This window comes from Anabrus simplex, chromosome 2 (assembly GCF_040414725.1).
Source record: "Anabrus simplex isolate iqAnaSimp1 chromosome 2, ASM4041472v1, whole genome shotgun sequence".
NCBI lineage: Eukaryota > Metazoa > Arthropoda > Insecta > Orthoptera > Tettigoniidae > Anabrus > Anabrus simplex.
The window spans coordinates 262533175-262547423 of NC_090266.1; the positions used below are offsets into that span (position 1 = coordinate 262533175).

The 14249-nt window shown below is 39.3% G+C and overlaps 1 protein-coding gene across 1 annotated transcript in view; it reads left to right on the forward strand.

The window, feature by feature from the left end:
- Window positions 1-14249, forward strand: part of LOC136862772 (serine/threonine-protein phosphatase 5) — a 239688-nt gene that overhangs the window by 77632 nt on the left and 147807 nt on the right. The gene's annotated exons all lie outside the window — the stretch shown is intronic.

Here is a 14249-nt window from a genome sequence, read left to right on the forward strand (position 1 = left end):
AGAGGCTGGCTGCAGGGAGCTGCCAGCAGAGCAACATGGAGGGGGATGGAGGTGGCCTGCATCCAGAAGTGGATGGCTGTTTTCAGAAGAAGTAGAAGAATAAGATGATGAAGATTGGGAATTATGTACCTGTGCTGGAAAGTAAGATACTCCAAGTAATGTGTGCATGTTTCATCTGGCTTATATGATGTCTAGTATTCAGCCCGAAGGCATGTTTGATGCTTAACAGTTCCACCAACAGCTGTTATAGAGGGCCTATGCATCACTGAAGTGGCATTCTAGGGAAATGAGGAGTGTTGTAGTTTCCCACTGCTTTCCTCACTGAGCCATATATTGCTATTGCCTATTGGTCTGGCAAGCCCACTGAAATGCATGCACCAGTCAACCCTGTGAATGACATTTTCACACCATTCATAACTGGGACTGGCTGCATAAGGAATGGCTTTTCTAAGATCGTTCATACCTCGGTCAGTTTCATATTATCAAAGCCATGGGTGGGACAGAGACAGGTCAGTGAAAGTAACAAATTTGTTCTGGTCAATACCAGACGACATAGTGCACTGTAAACACTAGGTCTTGCCAGCAAAGGTAGACATCTGGCTTGAACATAGCTTAATTTACTTTGCTCTGTCATTATTCCCCATCACACAAGCTCATTGCTGTCTTGTCCGGCTCCATGGCTAAATGGTTAGCATGCTGGCGTCTGGTCACAGGGGTACCGGGTTCGTTTCCCGGCAGGGTCGGGAATTTTAACCATAATTGGTTAATTCCGCTGGCACAGGGGTTGGATGTATACGTCGTCTTCATCATCATTTAAATCCTCTTCATGATGCGCAGGTCACCTACGGGCATCAATTTGAAAGACTTGTACCTGGCAAGCTGAACTTTTCCTCAGACACTCCCGGCACTTAAATGCCATATGCCATTGTATTTCGTTGCTGTCTTCTAGAGTATTTTCAACAGATTTAGGTTTTCTCAGAATGTTAGATGGGTTGATTAAGGCAGTTGCTCATCAAATGTGTAAAGCCTAAAGTAGGTAAAGTACTTTCCACTGCTTGATTTATAGCACCACTTAATTCACATTTAAGATCATACAAATGATTAACATTGGGAACAAAAATGTGTATGTCACTACCTGATGATGAAGCAAAGACTCTGAAATGCATAGTGGAGCAAGTAATCACAATATAAAGATAAAGTTGGAATTCAAGAGGACAAATTGGGGCAAATATTCGCTTATAGGAAGGGGAGTTAGGGATTGGAATAACTTACCAAGGGAGCAATTCAATACATTTCCAGTTTCTTTGCAATCACTTAAGAAAAGGATAGGAAAATAACAGATAGGGAATCTGCCACCTGGGTGACTGTCCTGAATGCAGATCAGTAGTGATTGAAAACTTGTGATTAATATATTATTTCATAAAGAATAATGTTATTACTTCAAGATACAGATAATTCTCACTGCAGTTTTGTGAAGAATGTAGTTATACTATAAATAAATTTCTTCCTAAGAATGGTGTGCTCTGGGGCATGATAGCAGAGTGGCTTGGTCACTGGCTTCTCACCAAGGTGGCTGCGATTCGAATCCTGGCTAATGCCTGTGGTATTTTTGGAAACTCACATCCCTGTGGTTTGGGTTCTATGTAAAACTGAAAGTCCATGGCTATGATCACGATATCAACAGCCACCTAAAACTTACGGCTTATTTTCTCTAGTGATGTGTTGAAAAATGTCCAAGTTGCTGGGCATGACAAAATTGAAGATGACCTGTTTTCTTCTTTTCTTCTACTCAGTTAATAAAGTCTCTTACTTTCTTGTCTAATAAAGAAGATAAATTCAGTGGTGATACTCAGAAAGAAAAAGAAAATCATGCTTCTTGGCTGAATGGTCAGTATAGTGTCCTTCAGTTCAGAGGGACTTGAGCCACGTCTGGTTAATTCCTGTAGCTGGGTGTTTTGTTTTAAATTGAACACACATTTTCATAAAATACATCACACCACCAATGACCACAGAAACTCGCAATAGTGAATTCATCCCTCCTAATATGGTTGGCATCACGAAGGGTATCCGGCCATAAAACTGGGCTTAAACTACACATAGTGCTGACTCCAAGTTATTGGAAAAGAGACTAGGAAGAAGAAACAGAAAAGACTGAGTAAAGTTTAAAGGCATTTCATAGCTCTTCAGCCGGATGACTTCTTTTTTAATGAATGAAGCATAAATTTTTTGTACATATAGTCTGACCGATTAAATAATCATACGGAAATTGGCATGGAACAGGGACATGTGGAAAGGGAGTGCAGAAAGAATATGTAGGAAACTGTTTTGGTTACATTTACAGGATTGATGACCTGGAGCAAGGCCGTACCCAGGATTTCTTTTGGGGATGGTGGGGGAGGGCAGTAAGATTTTTTCGGGAGGGGCTTCAAAGAGAAACAAAAACTAGAGGCACAAATAAAGATGTTATATTTTAAGTTATAAAACAGGTTTTATCCAATAAAAAGTCTTCAAACATATTGTGAGCAGTACAATACCTTTTAAATAAAACTCTGTGGTTTAAGTGGACAGGTCAGTTAATTCATAACTGTATAGTGGGCGCTATCCTGCGTGCATACAGTGCAAGACCAAAAGTTCTGTCATTTGTTTAAATATGTTGTTTAAATTAATAAACTTAATTGTTTGCCCATACTGAACTAAGATTACATTTTATTAACATTTTTGGGTCCACTTTATTCAAAATTGTAAGGTATTGAATAAGGTGGACCCAGAAACTTTTAATAAAATGTTGTAAACATGATGATCAAAATATTTTTTCACACTAATTACTAAAAATGTTCACAGGTTTGTTACATTGCTGAAAAATTTTTCAGCAGCTCAATAACATGAAAATATTTCTGTATGTTCACTAAAAATTTTTGTGAATTCATAAAAAGCCACCCAAGTCTCATATTTTTTATTTAATAGTTCATCCCTGTTTACATAGAGTTCTATGTGAATTTCATTAATTTACAACTTACATTTATAAAGTTATTTGCTGGGCTGAGTGGCTCAGACAGTTGAGGCCCTGGCCTTCTGACCCCAACTTGGCAGTTTCAATCCTGGCTCAGTCCAGTGGTATTTCAAGATGCTCAAATACGTCAGCCTCATGTTGGTAGATTTACTGGCACATAAAAGAACTCCTGCAGGACTAAATTCTGGCACCTTGGCATCTCTGAAAATCATAAAAAGTAGTCAGTGAGACTTAAAAACAAGTAACATCATTATTATTATTATTATTATTATTATTATTATTATTATTATTATTATTATTATTATTATTATTATTATTATTATTATAAAGTTAAGAAATACATTTGTTTATCACTTATACAATATTCTGAATTTTGCCAAGTTAAGCCAAAGTATATTTCACTGAATATATCTACTATCATTTATTTATTTTATTTTTTGTATTTTGGTAATAGTGAAATAGGGGTCCAATTCACGTTTTTGACATATTTGTATTGTCATCACTTCATTCTTCAATTCTGTTAATTGCAAAACAATACTTAAAAGATGAGGGTTTAAAAAAAATTTTTAATTGGGAAGGAATTATACTTTAGCTCCTGTAAAGAACACGCAGAAACAAAAAAGTTTTTACATCATCTCGGACCAAAGAGTTCCTGACTCTATATTTTAAAAAACAAAAGAGATGCACACAGAAGTAACATATCAGCATTATTTATTGTTCAATCAAAAGTGCCTCTACAACAATACAGTTTTTTTCTCAATTTGAGTTACGGAATACAGCACACATCATTACTTTTGCATTGATGGATGCCTGAATTCGTCTTGCCATACTGTCCACTAGTTCATGAATGCAGTGTTTATCCAAATTGTCCCACTCCTGAGTTGTGATTCGGCGTATATCTCGCAGAGTGTCCAGTAGTTCTTGACGTCAATAAACAGCCTTCTTTAATTTATCCTAAGCATGCTCAGTAGGATTCATATCCAGGAACATGGCAGTCACTGTGTGATAGTACATATATCACACCTTCGCACTCTATTCACAAATAAGAGATATTATTGTCATTATTTGTATTATTACTATTAATATTATTATTTTATTTGTTATTTGTTCGTAATATTTTAAGCTGGAAGGTCTTCATATGTGATATGAGTAATTTGTTTTGTAGAAGCAGATGGGGAAACAGTGCTATTTACAACTCGAAAGTTTTTGTGAGTCATCTGGAATAGCCCAGAGTCCAATAACTTGGCCTTGTTATTGTCTTGGGACCTGGAAGATGTTTGGGGTGTGGTCTTGGTATGGCAAGAGAACCTTCCACTTGTGATTGGATGGCCAGGATCAATATAGACGTACCATGTGAGAGTAGGGGGAAGCTGAGGTCTATTTAGGTGTGTGAGAAAATGGTGGAATGCGACTTGACTTAAAACTTTGGTGGAATGGACTTGCCTTAAAACTTTGGTGTAGCCTGCTTGACTTAAAATTTTTGTGGACCGGGCGAGTTGGCCGTGCGCGTAGAGGCGCGCGGCTGTGAGCTTGCATCCGGGAGATAGTAGGTTCGAATCCCACTATCGGCAGCCCTGAAAATGGTTTTCCGTGGTTTCCCATTTTCACACCAGGCAAATGCTGGGGCTGTACCTTAATTAAGGCCACGGCCGCTTCCTTCCAACTCCTAGGCCTTTCCGATCCCATCGTCGCCATAAGACCTCTCTGTGTCGGTGCGACGTAAAGCCCGTAGCAAAAAAAAAAAAATTTTTTTGTGGAATATGAAGTGTGGTGCTGGCCTACAAACTGTAGAGTGTTTAGGCACTGGGTATTATATCACTTGTGGTGGATTGGTGTCTTACACATTGGTGAAAGCTATGGGGTTACTGTATTTCAGACTTTCCATAATTGATGGTCTAGAACAACAGGCATGTGTTTCTCAAGTGAAAGTATCTTTAAACCAAGTGTTAGAATCAGTGAACACAGAATTATAAAGGTACAGTATCAATGTGAAATAACCTATGCCAATAATGAGATTATGCAAGTTGTGTTGATACACAGAGACAGTAAAGGGTATTTATCTACATGCACGTGCTTTGTAATTAATGTTCATCGGGCTGACTACAAATGGTAGCTTGGTCCTCGCTTTTGGTTTCCCACCATTTTTGTTGTTGTTGTTGGATAATTGTGTAATTGTGGAGTCTTCGAGCAGTATTTTGTGAGTGTATTCTATGTATATTTTGGTGTGTTGATGAGGTGCTCATGCACGGTTATTTTCAGAATATAGCTAGTTATTTTAGAGTTATTGATGAACCTAGGTGCAGTTCCTACCTTTTTAGTCATTTTCAGAAGGTTAGGTAAGGCCTGAAGCAGATGTACCAGTTCACAGCTTTATGTACACGCCTTGGAGAGAGAATTATCATGCTCTTATCAAACTTTGGGGGATCCATTAAGGTGAACTCTGGCGCCCATATTATGGATATTTCGATTATTTTTAATTAATCTATTTTATTTCAATTACTGTATTAATTTATTCAGTTAATTTATATGATAATAATATTACGAGGGGGAATCAAATATAAACGGGATTTTATTTTTTATTTAAATTCATTTATTGAAAAACACAAGGTAATTATACAATTTCTTTTTCCACATAGTTTCCTGTTTTGGAAATGCATTTGTCCCAGCATATGGGCTGCTTTTTGATGCCCTCATCATAAAAAGAACAGGGTCGTATCACCAGCCATTTGCACACGAAGTCTTCCACACTCGTCATCTTCAAATCGTTGCCCTCCTAGAGCTTCTTTAAGTGGTTCGAACAAATGGAAATGGCAGGGCAATAAGTCCGGGTTGTCAGGAGGATGATCAAGTGTAGTCCATTGCATTTCCTGTAGGTTGGAGACAGAGCTGCAGTTTGTGGCTGCGGATTGTCGTGGAGGAGGATGACCTGTCGAATTGGTTGGTCTCGTCTTTTGTGGCAATATGCAACCCTCGCCTTGTTCAACAGCTCGCAGTATAAGCAACATTTATTGTACGTCGCTCATGCAAAAAAAAAAATCTGAAAAATGCTTCGCCGATCGAAAAAAACTGTTCCAAGAACATTGCTGGCTGACAGTCGAGTCTTGGCTTTCACTGGTGCTGCTTCCCCTTTCCTCTGCCACTCCTTAGTGGCTTGTTTTGATGCAGGAGTGTAGTGGTGGACCCATGTTTTATTGCAGGTGATGATCCGACTCAAAAATGCATCACCTTCTTCCGCAAACCTTGCTGTAAGCCTCTGACAGACTTCCAAACATCTCAACTTCGGATTTTCGGTCAAAAGGCGAAGGACCGATCTGGAACACACTTTACGGAACTGTAGGTTATTTGTGATGATTGATTGACAGCTCCCATAACTGGTTCCGACTTGTTCTGCAATTTCTGATACTCTCGATCGCCGTCAATATTGTCTTGAACCGCACAAATGTTTTCGTCTGTAATGCTGGTCTGAGGACGGCGATCGTGTTGCTGATTTTCCACACATTCTCGCTCTTCCTTGAACTTTTTATGCCAGGCAAACACTCGCATCCTTAACAGTGTTTGATCACCGAACTGTGCAGTCAATCTCTGGCAAATTTCAGCTGCTGTAACTCCTTCTCGAGCAAGAAATTTTATAATTATGCATTGCGCAGTGGAGGGGTGCACCTGTTGTTCCGACATCGTGAGCATTACTGACAAAACGGTGGGAAATGTCTAACAGCATGCTTTCCCCACTCCTAATGGTCCCGCCTAAGCGTAGCAGAAGCACGGGGCCAGTCCTACCAACTGCTGATGTTTAGGAGCAAAAATCCCGTTTATATTTGATCGACCTTTGTACAATTCTAGTCGTGATATCATGAAGTTGTTAACGAGAACCATACGACGAATGCACACATTATTGTCCATTAAGACAAATTGTTCTATGTCACTGTGGGTCAGAGAATGTTGTTCCTGTATTGTACAGACGTGATATTGCCGTACATGACTAGGAGTGGCGTACAGTGGCCCAACGTAACAACACTCCAAAACAACAGACTCACCACCTTGCTGTATGTGCTGGACAGTGTGTCCGAGATGTGTAGCCTGACTAAATTGCCTCCAAAAACATTGCCGACGATCATCAGAAACAAGGCTTTTCGACACTCATTGTTGAAAAGACTGTATGCTGATTCTGAAGAGACCATTCAGCATAATGTACTCATCTGTACCGCGTACCATGATGTTTAGGTTTGGAAGCTGGGCTTCGCCATGGGTGTCAAGAGTGAGGTTGTGCTTCATCAACCTGTTTATTCACAGTTTGAGTTGAAACACAGTTACCTGTGGCTGCCCAAAGATCATTTTTCAGTATGATGGCATTGCGTTCCAGGTTCCTCCGAGCTGAATTTCGAAGGTAACTGTCGTTGAGTGCAGTCGTAGCCTTGGACAACCTGTGCGATGCAAGACATCGACAGTTCCTTTCTTCCTCTACCACTTCCGTGTTCAAACTAAATCACTTTGACTACGGCCTACATCTTGAACAAGTGCCCTTGCTGACCATCCTTCTTGACATAATGTTGACTCTGAATGTGTACATTGCATGTCGTGTTATCCTTGATGTTCACTCACTGCTTAGAACACACCTCTGCTTCCTCTCTACTGCTAAAACTTAATCCAAAATTCTGCATCCCATTTGAGTGTGGTGTTCTGCCATCATCATCACGAGTCTTTTTACACATTACTGAGCATCTTGAACGCATTAACTATGCTTCTTCATTCTCGGCGGTTTTACGGTCTGCAGAGGAAGTAAACCAGCGAGCTTCTTATGTTGGCCAATCCATCTGCCTGCTGTCCTTCCCCCTGTTCTTATACCTTCCACCTTCTCATGTATGATGCATTTCTCAAGATTTTCTCCATCTCAAGATGTGCCCAAAAAACTGAATGATCTTCTGATTGACATGGGAAGAAAGATGTCTGGAGATGCCGAGTTGCTCAATGATGGACATATTCGTTCTTCTTTCAGCCCACTGTACATGCAGCATTCTGCACCAACAGCACATTTCAAATGCATTGATGTGTTGTTTGTCACTGGCCTTCACAACCGTACAGAATTACAGAGAAAATAAGAGCTCCAACAAGTCGGATCTTTGTGTGTGTTTTTATTTATTTATTTCAATATCCTGGAGAGTTTCTTCGTAACAACTCTCCCTAAGTTGAAACATTTTCTAACTTTTGCCCCATAACATCTTTGTAGTTGATAGTTGGACCAGGATGGATAAAATCGTGTACTGCCTCCAGTCTCCTTAATTGACCTGTGCTCTAGATGTGTGTTTCTTGGTCATTTTTCATTACTGGTCTGAGGACGGTGATCGTGTTGCTGATTTTCCACACATTCTTGCCCTTCCTTGAACTTTTTATGCCAGCATTGCTTGCATTTTTCACTCTTGCTACTAAGTCAGCAAGTTCATCTTTGCTGTTTTGCAAGAATAGTGTCGTCAGCAAATATTAAATGGTTAGTACACAGTAAAAAAGCAAAGCAAAGTCACCTCCGTACAGGCCATGAAGGCCTTTGGAGGAGTGGAAGGTAAAGGCTTCCACCATTGTTAACCTCGTCACGTGATGGGGTAGAGTGGTTAGCTCTACGCCCGGCCGCCTTTGCCCACAGGAATTAACCTGGTACTCATTTTTGGTGTAGGCTGAGTGAACCTCAGGGCCATATGCACCTCCGGAAGTGGAAATCTCGTTTCTTAAATTTTACGACTTCCTGATGGGGATTCAAACCCACGTCCTTCCGGGCGAACCGAGCATGCCTTTACCGCCTTGGCCAGGCAGCCCCTGTAATACACAGTACAAGTACATAAATATATTACTGCCCACACATCAGTAAAATATAACACCTCAAATAAGTACCTATTAAAATACCTTTTTTATTATTGTTATTTATATACTGTATTTTATAATACCTTTTCATAAAACTTGGTAAGTCTGTTGTAATCTTAGACAGGTAATTTGTGAAATCTCAATCAAACTATCGCTCTTAATAAATAATTAGTAGCTATCAGAGAGTCGAAATGATGCGATGGTGAGATTTGTGATGACCGAAAACAATTTTGACCAACTTCACTTAATTTCTCCATGAATTTACTGCAGAGAATGACCCTTTAGATGAAGAAAACAAATAGAACTAAAAATTGTGACTATTTTTTTGTTGTTTGTTTTTTACACACCTGTTATAAGTTCATGCAGATCATGTTTAACATACAGTGGAACCTTGGATTGCAAGCATAACTCATTCCGGCAACATGCTTGTAATCCAAAGTGCTCATATATCAAAGCAGGTTTTCCCATAAGAAACAATTGAAATGCGTATGATTTGTCAACGTAAAACAAATTAAAGTGAACATTTCCTTACAATAGAAGCATTGTTGGTGTGAGGGAGACGAGAGATGACATGAGAGGAGTTACTGTGTAGCACAAATTTCACTAACGGAATCACTGCTGTCTGTTGGCTCACTGGAATTGTTTTCTTTTTGTGCAACATTAACGAGGAACTTGTCCAATGACTGTTGCTTTTGCCTCTTTTTGAGAATTTCATGAAAATGTGACATTGCATTGTCATTGAACTGATTCATCGCTCACACTGCTACAGCCTTAATGGGTGGTGATTTTCTACAAAATTTTGCACCGTTTTCCACATTTTTTACTTCTCCCGAATCTCAGTTGAAGTGAGAGATTCCATTGACTTTTCCTCCTCCTCTTGCCCGGACGAGATCTCCATGACCTCCTCCTATTGCTCGCGATGCAGATCCATCAGTTCGTTGGTGGTCAGTTCCTGGCTATGTTCTTCCACCAGCTCTTGAATGTCCACGTCATTCACCTCCCACCCCATAGTCTTCCATAAGGACACAATTTCATCGACAATCGACGGCTCATTGTCACCAACAATCCCCTCAAAGTCATGTCCAAGAACACAGTCAGGCCACAGCTTTCCCTACACCCCAGACTTTATCGATGATCTTCAGGCAGTTTGCGTTGGGGAAATGATTTCTCCCAAACTCTCGGAGGGTAAGGTTTGATCCTTCGGTTACTTCAAAGCATCGCTGAAATAGTGCTTTGGTGTATAGCTTCTTGAAGTTCGAAATGACTTCCTGATCCAGAGACTGGAGTAGTGGAGTAGTGTTGGAAGGAAGCAGCTTAACCTTAATGAACTTGAATTCCTCCAGTAAGACGTCCCCAAGGCCTCAAAGTCTGGAGGATGAGCAGGAGCATTGTCCATAACCAGCAAGTCTTTGAGCAGCAGATTATTTTCTGAAAGGTATTTCTTCACTACAGGACCAAAGATCTCGTTTACCCATTCAACAAACGAACAGAGGAGGGGAAAACGTAGACACACGTGATGCTCGTATTGCGGAACCTCACTCGCTTATCAAGTTACAATTTATTTAAAATGTTTGCTCGTCTTGCAAAATACTTGTAGACCAAGTTACTCACATTCTGAGGTTTCACTGTATACTTAATAGTCTGAAAAAGGGGAAAAACTTTTTCCATAGTGTATAGTAATAAATTCAAACAAACAATTTGCTTTCTAATCAACATATGGAGTTTGTAGTCTCCAGTTTGTCAGGGTTCTACTATACTTCGTCCCGAATAGCTGTCACAGTCATATTTATTTTTTGAATAATTCACAGTGGTCACTAAAACAAATTATTTCATCATTTTGAATTTTCATTTTGCATAACAGTATTTTAAAGCCCTTGCCTGATTCAGCTGATTATCATATGGCTAAATTTTGACTCAGAAGCATGAAAATAAGGCTCACAGAGAGAATCTCACGTTGTTTGTTGTTTGAGTCATCAATCCAGACTGGTTTGATGCACCTCTCCATGCCACCCTATCCTGTGCTAACCTTTTCATTTCTACATAACTACTGCATCCTACATCTGCTCTAATCTGCTTGTCATATTCATACCTTGGTCTACCTGTACCATTCTTACCACCTACACTTCCTTCAAAAACCAACTGAACAAGTCCTGGGTGTCTTAAGATGTGTCCTATCATTCTATCTCTTCTTCTCGTCAAATTTAGCCAAATCGATCTCCTCTCGCCAATTCGATTCAGTATCTCTTCATTTGTGATTCGATCTATCCATCTCACCTTCAGCATTCTTCTGTAACACCACATTTCAAAAGCTTCTATTCTCTTTCATTCTGAGCTAGTTATTGTCCATGTTTCACTTCCATACAATGCCACGCTCCACACGAAAGTCTTCAAAAACATCCTTCTAATACCTCTATCAATGTTTGAAGTGAGCAAATTTCTTTTCTTAAGAAAGCTCTTCCTTGCTTGTGCTAATCTGCATTTTATGTCCTCCTTACTTCTGCCATCGTTAGTTATTTTACTACCCAAGTAACAGTATTCATCTACCTCCTTTAAGACTTCATTTCCTAATTTAATATTGCCTGCATCACCTTCCTTCGTTCGACTGCACTCCATTACTTTTGTTTTGGACTTATTTATTTTCATCTTGTACTCCATACCCAAGACTTCGTCCATACCATTCAGCAGCTTCTCGAGATCTTCTGCAGTCTCAGATAAAATAACAATATCATCGGCAAATCTCAAGGTTTTGATTTCCTCTCCCTGGATTGTGATTCCCTTTCCAAATTTCTCTTTGATTTCCTTTACTGCCTGTTCTATGTAAACATTGAAAAGGAGGGGGACAAGCTGCAGCCATGCCCAACTCCTTTCTGGATTGCTGCTTCTTTTTCAAAGCTCTCGATTCTTATCACTGCAGACTGATTTTTATACAGATTGTAGATAATTCTTCGTTCTCGGCATCTGATCCCAATCACCTTTAGAATCTTAAATAGCTTGGTCCTTTTCTAGATCTACGAATGCCATGTATGTGGGCTTGTCCTTCTTGATTCGATCCTCTAAGATCAGACGTAAAGTCAGAATTGTTTCACGTGTTCCTACATTTCTTCTGAAGCCAAATTGATCTTCTCCCAACTCAGCTTGAACTTGTTTTTCCATTCTTCTGTAAATAATGTGTGTTAAAATTTTGCAGGCATGAGATACTAAACTAATGATGTGATAGTTTTCACACCTGTCAACATTGGCTTTCTTGGGAATAGGTATAACAACATTCTGCTGAAAATCGGATGGGACTTCTCCTGACTCCTACATCTTACACACTAAATGGAATAACCTTGCCATGCTGGTTTCTCCTAAGGCAGTCAGTAATTCAGAGGGAATGTCATGAATTCCAGGTGCCTTGTTCCTATTTAGGTCATTCACAGCTCTGTCAAATTCTGACCTCAAAATTGGGTCTCCCATTTCATCAGCATCAACAGCCTCCTCTTGTTCCAGAACCAAATTATCTACATCTTCACCTTGATACAACTGTTGGATATGTTCCTGCCATCTTTCTGCTTTGTCTTCTTTCCCTAGAAGTGGCTTTCCATCTGAGCTCTTAACATTCATACACCTAGATTTCCTTTCTCCAAAGATTTCCTTGATTTTCCTGTATGCAGCATCTACCTTTCCTAGGACCATACAACCTTCGACATCCTTGCACTTCTCCTTCAGCCAGTCTTCCTTAGCTACCTTGCACTTTCTGTCCACTTCATTCTTTAATCGCCTGTATTCTTTTCTGCCCTCTTCATTTCTAAAATTCTTGTATTTTCGTCGTTCATCAATCAGGTCTAGTATCTCCTGAGTTATCCACCGATTCTTAGTTGATATTTTCTTCCTTCCTAACATTTTTTCAGCAGCCCTGACTATCCACTCTTCCTCTATTGTGTTTCCTTCAGCCTTTTCGTTTAGTCCTTTTGCAACATGTTCCTTGAAACAATCCCTCACACTCTTTTCTTTCAACTTGTCTAGATACCATCTTTTTGCATTCTTTCCTTTCTTCAATTTCTTCAGCTTCAGATGGCATTTCATGACCAACAAGTTGTGGTCAGAGTCCACGTCTGCTCCTGGGAAAGTTTTACAATCCAACCAACACCTGGTTTCTGAATCTCTGCCTAATCATAATGAAGTCTATTTGATACCTTCAAGTGTCTCCAGGTCTCATATATGTATAAAGCTGTTGTTTATGATGTTTGAACCAAGTATTGGCAAGGACTAAATTATGATCAGTGCAGAATTCAACCAGCCGACTTCCTCTTTCTTTCCTTTGTCCCAGTCCGAATTCTCCTACTGTATTACCTTCTCTTCCTTGGCCTACCACTGCATTCCAGTCTCCCATCACAATTAGATTCTCGTCACCTTTTACATATTTTATTAAATCTTCTATCTCTTCATATATTCTTTTGATTTCCTCATCATCTGCTGAGCTAGTAGGCTTATAGACCTGCACTATTGTGGTGGGCATTGTTTTGGTGCCTATCTTGACGACAATAATTCTTTCACTATGCTGGTCGTAGTAGCTTACCCACTGTCCTATTTTCTTATTCATTATTAAACCAACTCCTGCATTTCCTCTGTTTGATTTTGTGTTGATAATTCGGTAGTCGCCTGACCAAAAATCCTGTTCTTCCTGCCAACATACTTCACTTATACCAACTACATCTAACTTTAGTCTATCCATCTCCCTTTTCAGATTCTCTAATCTACCACGATGATTCAAACTTCTAACATTCCACGCTCCGACTCACATGTAAGAAAAATTCAACAGTCCATATTTCTCACTAAAATTGTAATATATATATATATATATATATATATTTTACATTATTCAGGCAGATGTTAGCTACATTCATAGAGAAATATTTGTTATAAGTTAGTTTAAATTCAGTTGTTTTATTTACCAGTGTTTGATTTCCTAATAGTATTGACTTAAATATTGATTTAATGGCTTGAATTATCAAGAACCTGTATGTGCTGTTTAAACTTCTCATGTTCCATTTCATTTTGGGAGAGGGTTAAGCCCACTTACTGCCCTCCGAACCCTGGATATGGCTTTGACCTGGAGGATTACTAGAGTTGAACTATAAAAATTTGGTAAGAGAAGAATAGAAAAGGGAAAATTGAACAAGACTAGATTTGAACAGAAGAAAAAATATCTGGATGGAAGTTTGTACAGGATCATCTTTTTTTTGCCAGCCCACTGATTAGATGGAACAACATGTAATATCGGCGTATATTGACTTTGATGATGGTTACCTCATTGTAGTTCCTCTTTAAACAATGATCACCATCACCAGATATTTATTTCTTAAAAATGTATTGTTTTCTTTACATTTATTTTTTTACCTATAATTAC